Here is a 12,026-nt window from a genome sequence, read left to right as displayed (position 1 = left end):
CTGTACAAGATAAACGTGTTAATTTGTGGTTAAGGCCTATTTATCCAGAACGGCACTGGAGGGAGGCACGGCCTTTCCTGTAGCGTAGCAGTTAGAACTGCCAGGAGTAAAAGGCATTAAAAGTTAATAAAAAAGTCTGAAACACACTCATTAAAATACTTGGAAAACTTCACAGTTTGGATTCATACCACAGAGAGAGTATGCGACAACTTGACTGGGCTTGCCTGCCTCCCTAGCAGACTGTCTTGACTTAATACTTAAAAAAAAAAATTACCTGGCGCCCAGCGCAGTGCTAAAAAGCCCCTGCCATGTCAGATGCTGCTGTAATTTGCCCTGGAAATGCATCTGAAGCAGAGGAATGTGTGAGCACAAGTCCAGAGCCCGAACAAGGGGAAATACTGATTGTTATACAGATCGGTGGATAAAGATGGTATTTTATTCACTTTAACCCTCAGTTCCAGGGGCTGACAGCTCTCCCACCCCACTCCTGCTCACCCGGCCTCTGGATGGCCTGGTGTTGTGGCTGCCCTCCCACAGCAGCTCTTTGGGCACCACGGCATCGAGCGGCCTCTCTGGAGCCATTTCAAGGCAAATGCAGCCCTGTGTTTGACCTCATTCCTCTATTTACACACCACACTAATTAGGCCAGGCGGAGGGAAGGCCAACAAGACAGGCAGGATGGACTATTTGCATAGCTGCCAGCGGTTTCTATCTGATGGAGCGGAGTGGATTGAACCCTGGGTGGATCGTGGGTCAAGAGGTTGTTTGAGTTTCGCATTCGTGGACGCGCTCTCCACAGCCGGCGTGCTTGTTACACCGCCCCACAGCACGCGGTGCCAGCTGCAGGGTCACAAAATAAGGCCCAAACACCCTGCAGGGTCACAAAACAAGGCCCGAACACCAAGCAGTCGGGGCAGCTCTGCAGATCAGGGGTCAGGATGGCCGTGGTTATGCACCCATGTGGTGGCACCACAAGGACAGGCCCTGCGGTGGCGTAGTGAAGGCCGCCCGCTGTCCGTCCCCGCAGTATGGGCTGCCTGAAAGCCCGAGCTTTGGTGGGACGCAGCCTCTGGTTTATCAACAGCTGAAGCCCTCTTGGATCTAATATTTACTTCTAGGGTGAAAATTAAGACGTATATGAAGTGCCAGTTTAGGATTCTTGCCTAATCCCTGCTCCTGCCCCACCCCGCTTACCCAGGATGCAGAGCCTTTGGCTAATATTCCACCATTACTGTCTCATTTGGGATCATCCTGCAGAAAATCACATTTCTCCTGCTTCGTTCAATACACAGTGATTACCTGAGGACCAGGACATAGCTAGTTATGAATCTCGCACTTATTACAGCTTCTGTTAGTGCAAGGTTGCCTTTGGCTTGGGCCTCATGTGATATCACTGAAATATCATTGCTCCTCCCCTTCTCTCATTGCTTATTCCTCCAGCAGTCCTGCTGAGACCGAGCACATCCCTTCAGATTAAGGCAAATCCCAAACACCATGTATGTCTACTCATTTTCAAAGTATACGTTTCTTACTTGCTCTAAATCCAGATAAATCTCATCAATGAATCAAGTTACATCGCTCTGTCTGTGGCAGGTCCTCATAAACTGAGACCTATTTGTAATTTCACAGATCTCTGTCCAAACTTATATGCTGGTTTTGAAACAGCACAGATGACAGAGCTTTCAGCTGAAGACGAAAGGTGAATGATCCTAGATTTGGCTCATCTGTAGTTTATAGCCAGAACAGAGTGTGGTAAGCAGTTCTCTGAAATATGTAAAACCGAAATACTTAGTGAGTTGTTGTACTAAAGTGTTTACTTATTATTTCAAATCTTGCTGATGTATTTTTACTGAGGAAGGTAACCCATTGGCATTTTTCCTTTCGTCTAGGCCATATTATGGGTCTATGATCACACACCAGCTCTTTAGCAGTGGATTGATGTTCCCAGACATTTTTCCTTCAGGAGCCTGCTGCAGAAGATTTGAGCTACATGTTCCCCACCCTGCCAAATCCCAAAGCAGGGCTGTGAGGATGTGCAGGGCAAGTTCAGAGCAGGCTGGCAGTCCAAACAACAACACATATAAGGAAGACAAGATTTCCAGGCTCCCCACCCAAAATCCCTGTGGAGGAAGCATCTCTCAGCATCCCTGGGTAGGAATGACTGCTTTTAGGGAGGAGAAATTGCTGGCAAAACCAAGAAGAGCACCCAGCTCCTCCAGACCCCCTTGGCCTATCTCCTTTCTTCACAGGAAGCTCCCTGAAAGACTTCTTGGTCGGTGAGGGCCACTGTTGAAGGGGTGGAAAGGAGCCCACACAGTGGAAGGTATGCACATGCCTCCCTGCTACAACTTCTCTATTATCAGTAAAGAACAAAGAAATCACAGATGTGTATCTGATGTGTTTACATGAAAGCTGCATTATTTACTGATGCTTTTAAGGTCATATTTTGCTTCAGTCGAGCAATGAAAAAAATGCGGAGGATATCTCGCAGCTAGTTAGCTAAACACATTTTTCTGCCTTCGGATTGGGCAAGACAGATACTCACAATAAACTTTATCTGGGGGACAGTTCAAGGAATTGGCAAGAGAGTCCAAACTCCAGTAACTCAAGGTCACCCATCCGCTCAAGGGGTTCAGGCTGGCTGAACAGTGACCATAAATCATTACATCTGACACCAACTCGGTGTCCTGTGTAAAGTGTGTGCGAGTCTGCACGGAGTTCCTGTGGGAGGAGATTGTATCACAGCAGCCATGCTCAGAGGCAATAACTGCTGGCTTCTGTCAAGAGGCACAGACTCCACTGGGTATAGAAAAATAATTTTCCACCTAATCTCTGGGAGTTTTAGTTGAAGCGTGTGTATGCATAGGAGTGTACGTCACCTAAGCCCATTTTGATGGATCTGTAAGTCCAAGAAATTGCTGTCTGCAGACACAATCAGCACACAGCCCTGGTGCTCCTGCCCATCACACCACATCCTAGGAGGGGGCATAGCGTGATGGCATTTCCTCTTGGCATCCCAATAACTTTCTGCAAGCTATGGGGGCACCATCGTGATGGTATCCAAATATGCCTCAGTGACCTACCAAGACAAGGAATTTTACAATTGGGAAACTGAAAGATGGGAAAACTGAATTGCCTAGGGATTTTTGGCAATCTGTGGTATGGAAAAAAAATATTGAGTCTCTTAAACACAAGTTTAATGTCTTACACACTGGAACACTCTTCCTAGTAAACACACTCATAGGTGCAGTAGTTCAAGACCCCCGCTTGCTTATTGGGGTGCCAAGAAATTACTTGTATGGTCAATTTTTCCCCACAGTCAGCTCTGAAGTGTGTGGCCCTGCTCAGTGTGAGAGGCAGGGTACTGCTTAAATGGCCATTTTTGATCTAGTAGTTGTCAAATAGTGCTACTTGAGGCCCTCGGTTCCTTTTAGTCTTTGAGAGAGAAAAGTTCAAAGTCATTTTGCATTGTCATATCACCTGTTACACTTCAAAACTGTCCATAGCATTAAGCCTATGATGTAGCTTGAGCTACCTCAACGCCTATTGGCCCCAACTTAAATAGCTCCCAAAATAGAAACCTCCTACAATAAATAAAACGAGAGCTGTTCATGCACCAAGACACGTGTGAGAGAGACGGCTTGTAAATATTCTCCGCAGTCTGCGTAGGAGTTGTGTGGAGGCAGCCTGAGGACCTCCAGCAGCAGAGAAAGGAGATATATGGGCATTTATTCCACTGAGCTTCTGGGGAAAGGGTTTTAATGTGTGCTGGAAGAAATGGGGGATTTAAGTTATCAACAGGACAAAGTTCCCCAGGACAATGTAAGTGCACATCTAAGGATAAAGGCCTAAGATGTGCACTACTGCCTTGTACAGTTATTACCCCACCAGAAGAGTTTTAGTGATAAAGTGTCTCTCATCGTGATTTTTCACTCTTTACCTGGCATCTTTCTGCATTTCAGTTGAAATGCTCTGTGTTTCCCCCGGCACGGCTCTTGCACAGCCCCGCACACGTCTGCCTCTCGGGGCCAAAATGTTTCTGCGCTGCCCCGGGCTGTTTCATGTGCTTTTCCACTTACCCCTGTTTCATATTGTCGGCCAAAAAAGTCCAAGCATTATCAATGAAGACGGTAGAAAGGGGAATATGTTAGTTTATCCTATTTTTTTTTTCAAAATTTGATAAAACGTGGGCAGAGTTTTTTTATGTGATTTATGGAAACGCAACTTCTCCCCTTTCTTCTTTCTCCTTCCCACCAATACCTAACTCTGGTGTTTCCAATACTTCCCCAGAGACATAAAACATGCAGTTTTCTCTATTTTTTTTTTTCCTTTTTAATAGTTCAATAATTCCGTTTAACATTTTTTTCATTAAGTCATATGAAAGCCAATATCTGGGGTAAAACATTTCAAATTAAAACCTGGCTATTTGAGAAGGGGTAACTTAACCAAATATAGTATTAGACTTTTCTCACAAAATGATGTAGTGACCAAGACAAGGCCTATCTGTGTTGGAAGCAGGACTGAAAATACATAAGCAAACAGTTGAAATCTACTACACCAGTTTATTTTGTGTCCTTGTGTCCACGATGCTAACTTCACAGCAGACCTTCCAGGGTGGCAGCTCTGTTAGGAACGCAGAAGAGGGTACCCATCACGACCTTTCTCATCAAAAGCTTCCAAGGATGAACCGGCAGGTCTGTGACCAGCAAAAGTCTCCAGGGAAACACAGGAGTGGCTGCAATCTGACTGCAATTCTGGGGAAAGCCTGGGTCTGCCGGGGTGGAATAACCCACCCTGTGAGGATCCTTCTCATTCCCATCTCCCCCAGTTCAATCACCGCAGCTCTGTTTTTCCAAGCTGTGTACACACTTCGAGAAGAAACCCCAGTCACGCTTAGTTTTGCAGCAGGCAGGATTTCCCCTGTCACAGCAGCTCCTCCTGGGTGCTGATTTCCATCACTTTCCTGCATCAACTATAAAATGCTGGCAGTGAGCAGAGTGGCGCAGCGGAAGCGTGCTGGGCCCATAACCCAGAGGTCGATGGATCGAAACCATCCTCTGCTATAGGCTTTAGTTTTCCTGCCTTCTGCCGTGAGTTTTAGGGCTGAGAGAGCCGGGAAGGCTCCAGGGAGACCTTATTGCAGCTTTCTGATACTTAAAAGGGGCTTATAGAAAGGATGGAGAGGGACTCTTTACTCAGGCAGATGATAGAAAAAGGGGAAATGGTCTTAAACTAAAAGAGGATAGATTTAGATAAGACATTAGGAAGAAATTCTTCACCCAGAGGGTGGTGAGGCCCTGGCACAGGCTGCCCAGAGAAGCTGTGGATGCCCCATCCCTGGAGGTGCTCAAGGCCAGGCTGGATGGGGCTTTGGGCAGCCTGGGCTGATGGGAGGTGTCCCTGCCCATGGCAGGGGGCTGGAATCAGATGATCTTTAAGGTCCCCTCCAACCCAAACCATTCTGTGAGTCTGTGATGCTATGATTTGTCTCTGGGGTGAACTGGAACAATTTAACTACAAAAATAACTTCACAGTGATGTCTCCAGAAGATTATCCTTGAAATTATAATGTCCTGTAACACAGACATGTAAAATTAGTGTATCTGTATTTGAAATTAGGCATCTACTTCCCCACTCCCCCTTCCCCTCCCCACATTTTGGATATCTATACATACATATACACGTGTGCACACACGTGTGCACTGGCCAAAATGGGACTTTAGAAGCACCACCGTGAACATGTGCAAGTGTTGGTATGGAAAAATACAGGGCATGTTCTTTCTATTTCTTCACTGCCCGTTTTGCTGCTGGTATGGCATCCCAGTGAGTGCTGGGCCCTTCTCAGTCCTGCATGTAGCCACAGGTACGTGTGTGTATGTCACCAGGAAACAGCACTGCCTGAAGACTGGGTGGGATTTATGAATCAGTGGCCACGCAGCTCCCTCAGTGACTTTAAAGGAGGAGATGCATCATTTCCTCTCTGCCACCCGGTGACTTGGGTATTGCAGGAAGATCCACAGCAGCACGCTCCCGGCCAGCCAGACGTCTTCTCCCCATGGGAAACAGACTTTTTGGTAGCAGACAGTGCCCAGGAACTGAACATCTGATGGCCGGTGCCACATCTGGGAGCAAAGCATTAAATAAGGTCCATTCCAAGTCCAGACCTGGAGGAATTCCACCAGTAATTGCTTCTGGCACGTTTGTTCTCATCCCATCGTAATCCGTCACAATCTTCTTGTTTGTCGGTGCTTTCCTCACTTCAAAATTCCCATTTCTTATACATCTTCATTTTTCTGTCTTTATTTCAACCTCTTGGTGAAGAATGACGGCATCTGCCTTGTTGGCAAGGTTGGTTACCTTATAAAAGAAAGGCACTGGGTTAATTTGGCATTATCTACCTCCTCTACCCACCTCGGCAGTTATCTCCTGGCTCTTTCCTTCAGCAGGGTCTTTAGGTCCAGCTGATCCCCCTGCCTGATGCGTGAGCAGGAGGGGAAAAAAAGAGGAGCTAGGGCTCAGTTTTTGGGTACTTCACCGTGTGCCTGTGATGCTGCAGCCGCTGGAGCAGGAGCAGGCAGCCTAGAGCAGAAGGCACAAAGCAAGGAGGCAAATCCCGAGCTCTCCCATGGAGCTCTCCCATGGAGCAGGGACTGCGCATCCTTCCTGACAGAACCTGTTGCCTCTTGAAACTCGGAGCCCCGAGGGCTCAGTCAAATATCTGAGATAGAGATGAAACGCTAGCAATTATTAAAAGACAATTAGAAGGATTATCTCTCCTCATCCTCCATAAGCCATTCTCTATCTGGGCTCGGAGGACACGAACTCCTAGGTAGGAGAGCTCTCGATTAGGTGCACAGCATAAAATTAACAACTTCCTCGGCACTGCTTGGCCGCCGTCCCAGAGGAGATATCGCTGCAGAAGAAGTGTTTATCTCCTCCACCCAAGCCCTCCTCCGGAGCCGTGTCTCCCTTACAGCCCTTGCAGCAGATCCCCGTTGCAGAGAGGCCGTTCCTGGCGAGGGCAGGGCCCCGTGGATCCCGTTTGCTTTCCACAGGCGGCGTTTGGAAGGAGACAGCGTGGGAAAGTTGCTGTGCAAACCCCGTGCCAAGCAAGAGCATGGCGAGCAGTGAGCGAGCAGGCTCTGCTCCGACTTGTCGGTGCTACAAGCAAGGATGGTGCCTATTGATTAGGGCACGCCGGCAGATGAACAGCAGACAAGGAGCGGAGCCAGCACATGGCCAGCCCCACACAGCAGCACAGCACCCGTGCAGCATGAATCCTCGCTCTGCCCCTCGGGCTGGTGGGCACGGGGAGCAGGCCTTGGTGTCCTGTAGTAAGGATTTTGGTGAGCTGAAGGTTCAGATCGTCACCCAAACCTTCAGGTCCTGTTGCTCTGCACCCAATTTGCCCCCTCTGAGACTGTGAGGGAGGCAGCAAAACTGCAAAACTGCCACAAAACAGCCCCCCGGGAAGGGTGATAGCACATCCTTTCAGTCTCTATATAATACGTTCTATATTTCCTTGTCTCAAGCTGCTGCACATTGTGCAGATTGCAATGACCTTCCCCCGGGGCACACGGTGGAACAGCACGGGTAATTTAAGACTGGTTAGCCCTTCAAAACAACTCCACACGCATTTATCTGGCTGGACTTCCTATTAGCGCAAACCCTCTAACATTGGGTGAATTTCAACAATAACAAATGCAAATTAAAAGAACACATCTTTTTATGAGCTTGAATTTTACAAGTAGCACCAAAAAAAAAAAAAAAAAAAAAAAAAGAATACAATCTTTGAGCACTTCTGATATTGGATAATCCATAAACCTTTTATTTAGACCATCTAAAACATGTTAAGAAGAGAACATTTTCCTTCCTTGCTGTGAAATTAATGTAGCGTCTCCCTCATAGCCAAGCAGTAAAGAAATATAAAAGTTATTTTGCCCAAATGCTGGTTTCTCTGTTGCACTTCGTTAAGTAAAGCCAATGCATCACTCATGGTGTTCTCTTCAGATAATGTCAAACAATAACGAGGCAGAACATGCAGACTTCAAAGGAGGCAGGACAAAAACACTAGGAGAGCTCATAATAAACCAGTTGTCTCTGGGTTTCTTTAACAACATTTATCTTTAAACAACGGCACTGAAATACATCTCAGTTTACCAGCTTTCAAACAAAACGGCTGAACAAACAGTCCCACGACTGTTGACATTTTGCCTATGACTTTTAGGAAAAGGACATAAAAATGCACTCATCTCCATGAAGATTCATCTCAAATATCTTGAAAGCTCCCTCAGTTCGTTTCAATTTGTTCTGGTCCCTTGGCAATCAGGGCGTAGTCATTCCATAAAACTGTGGCTCCTGGATGCCAAATTGTTAAGATCTTGCCCCAGCGGATACCACGTGCAGTAGCAAGGGACAGTCCTGTTCTTCTCAACATTTTCACAGCTTGGCATTTCAGAGACTAAGAGCGAGTTAATATGCTGGGAATGACCTTGCAAAGAGAAAAGAGCATGAGAATAAAGTTCTCATAAAACTCATATTTATGTATGTCAGCTCAGATAGACTGAAAAAGGATGGAAAACACGATGTGGAGCATCCAAACTTCCAATCCAACCGCATCTGGCTTTCTTGGCTCCCAGGCAGGCTGTCAAGCTGACTTCTAGTATAAGAAACCATTTTATGGCCAGATCTTACTCAGCTCTGTGCTGTCCAAGAAGGCTGGTGTCTTGTGTTGGCCACCCTGGATGCCAGACCCCAATCTATGGCCTTCGTTTCAGTGATGATCCCCAGTCTGTGCTGACCGCAATAATAGGAAATTTCTCCCGACACAGATTTGGTAGCAAGGAAAAAAACATGTCTTAAGTTAAAAAGATGGAAAAATGGAATCCAGCATGTGGAAAACAAAGCCTCTGGAGAAGAAAACATGGCTGTGGACTGAGGCCCATCACTGGGCTGCTATCATTACTTGAGTACAGAACATGCCTTTCCCAAAACATATCCCAGCCCTGAGAACTTAATGCAGATGAAAACCTCAGAGACCAGATTCTCAGCTGATATAAATTGGCAGAATTCATTAATTGAACCAGCTAGGCCAGGAGCTGATTGAAAATCTCATCTGTGGTTGCTGCAGATTGCACCTGCAATACTTCTTCTCCTACACTTTGCTGGATGAACTGGAATCCTTCCGTCTGACTGGCATTATGTGAAGAACATAACAGTGGTTTTTATTTGTTTGTTTGTTTGTTTTTACCTAGACATGCTTTTCTGTCTGACCAAAGGGCCATTGAAGAAAGAGGTAACAGGAGCCGCAGGAAACCAGCCAGTCCATCATCTCCCCTGCAGCAGATTAGCTGTACTCACACTGTAGACCTATTCCACACCTTCAGAGCCCACAGACTGTGAATATTCCCAGAAGGCATTTTTATTTTTTTTTTAATAACCAGGCAATTTTGTCCACAAAAATCAGAGGGAATTTGAACCCCTGTAAGTGCAAAGCAGCTTTTGAAAGAGATCCTACCAGAATGTTAGAGTGAGATCGAGCTGGGGAATAGCAAAGAGACGAAACAAGGGAAGTGCAGCCTCTGCCTGCTGGTATCAGTGATGCTCTGGAAGCCTCAAAGAAGTGGAAGTTATCCTGTATAATCAGGGCAAAGGATTGCTTGGGTTCAGCTGATACCAGGCATGAACTAGTCGGAAGAGTAAGGCTGAGATTTGTGAAAGATCATTTCTCCAAGCAAAGCCCATGAAACCAGATCCAAAGAGTCCTCCAGGGAGAGTGTTCCTGTACAAAAGAAAGTAATTGTCACTTTTCATTTGCTCTACCGACTTTTTTCCCTTAGGCTCAGATACAGTTTGCATGCCTAAGCCAACACAGAGACACCAAACCAAGTGTTCTGACCATCCTACAGCACCCTTTCAGTAGCACACCTATGGTGGAAAAACAGAATCTGCACTGATGACAGAGAAACAGTGACACACAAAAAAAGTTCTTGCCATTAGAATCACCAGCCATACGCTTATTAATTTACTTTAAGTTCAGCAAATCACCCTCCAATAACCTCTGGCTTAATCTAATCTTGTTTGCCTTTTAACACCCAATTAAAAGGATGCATACCACAATAACCGTAATAAATCAACCAACTTGCAGCAGTACCAAACACGTAAACACATCCACAGACCTGAATGGGAAATAACACCCGACAAGTTCTCAAGAAGATGATATTATCTGTCATTTCTGGTGGAGCCTCCTTGTAACTTAAATTGGGGTAGAGCATGCATGGACTTGGGCATTGTCCCAATATATACAAGGGAACAAGTCACAACCAAAAGATTTCTTTTTTTTTTTTTTTTTTTTTTTTTCTGGAGCAGCCACAGGGAGAAAGTATTGTTTGTCCATCAGTGCTGTAAGGGCTTGGCAGATATTTCAGTGGGATTGTTGTCCTTCAGCCCAAAGGCTGACACAGCTGGTGAGGTGCAGCCTACTGAGGCCCTGCATCTGGGTGTTCATGTGGGCATGTACACACTTGTGTGCGGAAGGGGAAGGCAAATAAAGCCAGAAAACAACATAATGTCCAAAGACATTCATTATTTTTTTCCAGCAATTACGTGAAGTCCACAAGTTTAATTAAAATTATTAATATCAGAGCAGACAAGGGCTTTCTGTTCTCCAAGGGCTCCGTTGGAAGCTGAAGATCTCGGCTGGACCATCACTGTGGAAGGCAGCATACTCCCCTCTTGGTGTTATAGACATATAATGAATATTACCGTATCAGGTGGTAATCAGATAGGCTCTTGTCCCTGCTGTGTAGCATTAATGCTCCTAGAGAGGCCCTGGCTCTGTACCACGGCCTTCATGAGAAGTCTGCATGGCAGTGTGGGGGCATGGGACCACCTCGAGAAGCCACCTTTGAACATCCACCGGAGTACATCCCCTAAACTGTGGGCACTGTAATGCCCACAGCCATTACAGCGACTGACAGCCTCAGAATTAGGCTCCTGGTAGGGTCAGCAGGTGTGGAGGGGTGTCCCCACAGGTGATGCAGTGTTCCTGTGATCTGAGCAAGGGCCACAAGGTCCTGGGCTCCAAACCCTCTCCTTTTTTCTGTACTTCTTCACCCTCCTGAAGTTCAAACAGCCTTCGAAGGGAGATGTTTTACTGAGCTGAGTACTACTTTCACCTGAGCAGCCAAAGGAAAAGGCAGAGATAACCATCCCCCTTTTACCTCATAATTTAGTGACTGGAGGACTCGCCCCCAAAATGGGAGACCACCTCTCAATTCCTCCTCCTCAGCGTGATCATAATCCAGGCTTTCCTCCACCCACCCACACATACCCTCAGGCTTTCTCTCTTCCTGCCTTCCTGTCTAAGCCCAGCTCTCCTCTTGACAGCCCCAGTCTTGGTGGTTAGAGAATATAAATGCTAATGAGAACCGTGGGTTTGAACGCCCTCAGGCTGAGCAGAGCGTTGGATCCAGGTGCTTCCCAACGCTACAGGAGAATGCCAACCATCGAGCTCATTTCCAGTGGCAAGAAGATGTGTCACCATTACAGGTCACATTCTCATGGCAGCAGCTGCAGTGCCTGCTGGTGAGCTCAGAGCTAGTCATACGGGTAAAAAGAGGGTGAAACCTGGTGGATTTTAGGGCTTTTTATGCTGGAAGTCTAGACTGTGAGGGAGTTCACATGTGCCTACTTTCTCAGTGCATTCCCTTCATTTCATAGGCAATGTAGGTACTTCAGATTTTGGCTGTGCAGAAGAGAAGGTATTTGGGGTTGTTTTCTGGATCTAAGGCAGCTACATTTCACCAAAATCCAGTTTCAAGCACTCTGACTCTCACTGAAAGTTGCTTGTAAAACAGATACCCAAAAGCCTTATGTCACAATAGCAATAAAGTGTCTTGGTTTATTGGAATAGGAATTAGAAATGGAATTAAATGGAATTAAATGGAATTTTAAATGAACCCAAGCTAAACATGGGAAGACAAATATTATAATTCTTCCACTGTGCTTCAAATTGTGTGTTTCATG

General features: G+C 46.2%; 1 non-coding gene across 1 annotated transcript; it reads left to right on the top strand.

Annotated features, from left to right (window-relative positions):
• The first annotated feature begins 4,991 nt into the window (after nucleotides 1–4,991).
• Nucleotides 4,992–5,063, top strand: TRNAM-CAU (transfer RNA methionine (anticodon CAU)). The gene has a single exon. It is a non-coding gene; the product is annotated as a tRNA-Met (tRNA).
• Nucleotides 5,064–12,026: the final 6,963 nt, after the last annotated feature.

The sequence above is a fragment of the Anas acuta genome, chromosome 2 (genome assembly GCF_963932015.1).
Source record: "Anas acuta chromosome 2, bAnaAcu1.1, whole genome shotgun sequence".
Lineage (NCBI taxonomy): Eukaryota > Metazoa > Chordata > Aves > Anseriformes > Anatidae > Anas > Anas acuta.
The sequence above is the reverse complement of the archived record's forward strand: the minus strand, read 5'-3'. Positions and strand labels throughout refer to the sequence as shown.